Below are 3,792 nucleotides of genomic sequence, written 5' to 3'. Positions count from 1 at the left end.
GGAATGCCCAACTCCTGGCCCTCTTGCCAGAGCCATGTCATTGGCAGCACCCCCCCAGCCATTAATGCTGAAATACCTTCTCTGCTGCCAAATGTCTAACCTGCATGGAGCTCTGTGGGCTGGCCTTGTGAGCTAGATCAGCCATACAGGCCAGGAAAGTGAAGGACCTGATCCAGGAGTGTGGGGATTGTTCTGGACACACAAGGCCTAATCCAGGTGGTTGCAAGGTGTGATCTGGGTACACAGAGCCTGATTTGGGTGCATGGGGCCCAGTGCAGTCACGGGGCATGTCTACCTGTGATGCTACATTGCCGTAGCAACATGCTATGGCGATGTAGCATCCATGGGCAAAAACCGTGACACCACCACTACCTCAGGATAGTGCATTGCTTTGACAACATAGCAGCTAAAAATAACCATGTATTGCGTGGTGCAGTATGGGCTGTTACTGCGCTGTCATTTAGTATTTCCAAAAGGAAATACTGAATGATGGTGCAGTAACAATGGCACTGTAGGGGCATGTGTAGATGTGCCCACTGTGTCCATGGATCTGGCCTGTGAACTGGCCCTGCTACACTCATCTAGCCCATGGGGCCAAAAGGTTGAGTACCACTGCTGTAAACCTTTAAACAGAAAATGTTACAGTTGTATGAATGAGGTCCAGAATGCCCACTGCCCCTGAAATGGCTGGAAGCTGATTATGTGAGCTGTGCTTGCCTCAGCCTTTGGGGAAAATCATTCCCATTTAGGATTTCAAAGTAAGATGGAGATACACAAAGTGGTTAATGTGATATAAGAGACAGCTCCTACCTAGCTCCAAATTCAGTGATAAGTTTAATGCTGTGATTGAGTTTATAGTACTGGATACTACTAATAGTCACATGTTTTTGGAATATATTTTTGGAAGTACTAAAGCATGGCATACTAGCAATGTTGTCATACAGGCACATGTAGACACACCTGCAGTGAAGAACATCCTACTCCACAAGTGAAGTCAGTGGAATTATAGAAGGAGTAAGGTAATGGGAAAGAATCATATGGTTTGACCCTTTAAAAGACAATGGAACGGTAGTCATTGCAGGCATAACAAAATGAGGCACATAAAGCTATTGTTGGGATTCAGGGCAGCTGGCCAGCAGCTCTCCCTGACTCCTACCTGGGCAGATAAGGGTCCGGGGCCTTAGAAGGCCATCAGGCGGGTACTTGTGACGCTTGGAGTGGAATTAATTAGGCGGACGCTTATCGGTTGTAAAGCAAGATTATTTACTCACGCCGTCAAGGTGGTGAAGGACAGAGGTCAGAGATATTTGGTTAGTTACAACTTAAGGTTCGTAGGTCGTAGGTCGGTCTGCATAAGAGTTTGGTGGTCGAGCAGAGAAATGGTCGGGCCGGCAGGTCGTCGATTTACGTCTGAGAATTGGGTCGAGACGGGGGAAACTGACAAGTGATCAATTTGTCAGTTACTTTCACGCATATGTTCAGAGGCTTTTTAGGTGTGTGTATGGAGGTCTCCCGCTTCACGGAAGTGAAGACGGGTTTTATTTGTATAATAGCCAATTGCTTTTCGCCACGTCATAAATTTAATTAGAATCGCCAATTATCTAGTGGTCTTCGCTAGGGTGTTATCATAGGGTTACTTCTTGGTTTTTCTGACCAATTATAATGATTTATGTACAGCACAGAAGGCTAAGTTTTATTTTATGTTGGTGTCGCAGTTATAAATTTCTTTGGCATGCGCAGAAAAAAAAGCGGTTACTATCATTATTGTTAACCCTTAGTTAACCTAGTGTAGAAAAAAACTGTTTTGAATGGTTTTACTTGCTTGTGACATGGGCACTACTTAATTTGGTTGTGACATGTCCCCTTGTCTATGGCACAGTAAGTTATATCATGTTTATGTATAGACCATTTTGTTTATTATTGTTAGTATTTGGCAAGCGGGTGTATACAAAAGCAAAAAGCGTGGTTAACTTTGTTTTGAGATATTGTAAAATCCAATAACTAAAACACACAAATATAATAATGGCTATTATGATTAATGGTAAACACAAGATAATTAAAGACGCCGACACTTGAATTAACTTAAACGCAGTAAACTGTTATCTTTGATTTTATGTAATCTTTTCTAATTCGATTTTTTAAGGTAACTGAGAATGAGGTATCAGATTAATGCCCCCTATACGGAGGGTTTTTAAAATTGTGGCTTATTATACTTGAGTTAAATCATAGCTCTGAAAACACTGATTTTCCGTACTGTCATTAGCGGCCTTTTAAAATTTTTTTTATTGTTATTTCTCAATAATTAAGAGCTTTTTACTTAAAACATTATGACTTGGCTTTACTGTGTAAAGTCTCAAACAGGCTTTAAAACAAAACAAAACAAAACAAAACAAAACAAGTATGTATAAGATCATTAACAGGAAAAGAAAAACCATAAAATGAGTCGTTAGTTATGTCTTTGGCCTAAAATGACAGAAGGTTCAGGACCGAGTTGGAGGTTTTGAAGTCAGCTCCGTTCACCGAGGAACCTGTTGGTAACAGCAGTAATAGAGCGACGACCCTGCTTGCGACATATGAGTAGGCGGCCATTGTGGCGTCGACCCGGGTGTGTTGTAGGTTGGTGTTCGGTGATTCTCGCGATTGAGCAGTTACAGATTGTCGCTTCGTCACCACTGGGCCTGTAAGGGGACAAAACAAATGAACAGACAAACAAACAAAGAAAACTAAAAAACAATAAAATTGTCTTTTGTATATCTATGAGCGTAATGTCGTAGTGGTTGGAATAGTTTATCGATGCCCCCTTCGGGTAGTTGTTTGTTGGGGCAGGCTGCGGTGTTATCCGGAATGTGTTGCTAGGCGTGGGTGCCTCCGGGGCCCGGACCAGTTGGCAGGATCGGTCAAGGTTGGTAGCCTAGTATATGTGCCAGTTGTCGTTGTCCCGCATCTCCTAGGACGTGTAGCCGTTGTTTGGTAAGCGTGAAGTGGTTTAGGAGGAATCCAAACATGGCTCTTTTCTCCGGTGTCCTCTGGGGTGGCAGTTTTGATTTTTTTTGTGAGTTGAATTGGGAATGTCTTGGCCCTTGGTATTCGACTGGATATGCAGTAAGGTGGCTTGATATTTCGGCTGGGTTTGTAGTTATTGACTTCATAAGGGCTTGCAGTAGTGGAAGTTGACTTAAAAGATTTTCTGTTGGCTGAGTAACGAGCAGGTTGAGGAGAAGGTGAAGGGTGATGGTGTCTTCTTTTCTTCCTCTTCTCCGTAAATCTCCACGCATGCTTCAATGACATCAAGGGTGGTGGTGGTTGCACCCTCTGGGTTGGTTACTTGCTTGGTTATTGCTACAGGATGAGCGGCAGCTGTAGTTGTTACTGTGTCTGGTGGGAGGATCGGATTCTCGCTCATTGCCCCCTCCCTGTGGTACGGAGGTGGGGCCATTGGGAGCGACGTCATCTTAGGGGACGGGCTTGTTGGGTGGAGTCTCGTCTGTTCTTCTGTGGCTCTGCCCTTCTTTTTCAGGTCCTCCAGGCAGCTCATATTTTTCTCGGTGTCATTTTCTTGTGGCAACGGAGGGTTTTGGTACATTGCCATCTCCGCAGCAGCTTTGCTGACTGTAGCTAACTGGGTTTTTAAGTTTGCATTTTTACGCAGTAGGAGTGACATTATATTAATCATCTTTTTTTTGTCCCACTCGGAGCTTGCCCACTCCTTTCCGACTCCCTCCTCTCCTCTCAGAGAGAAGTAGCCGCTGACGCCCCCTGGCTCTGCTCTGCTTGCTTGGCGATAAGGGCTGT

Source organism: Alligator sinensis, unplaced genomic scaffold (genome assembly GCF_000455745.1).
Source record: "Alligator sinensis unplaced genomic scaffold, ASM45574v1 scaffold281_1, whole genome shotgun sequence".
NCBI classification, from domain to species: Eukaryota; Metazoa; Chordata; order Crocodylia; family Alligatoridae; genus Alligator; species Alligator sinensis.
The sequence above is the reverse complement of the archived record's forward strand: the minus strand, read 5'-3'. Positions refer to the sequence as shown.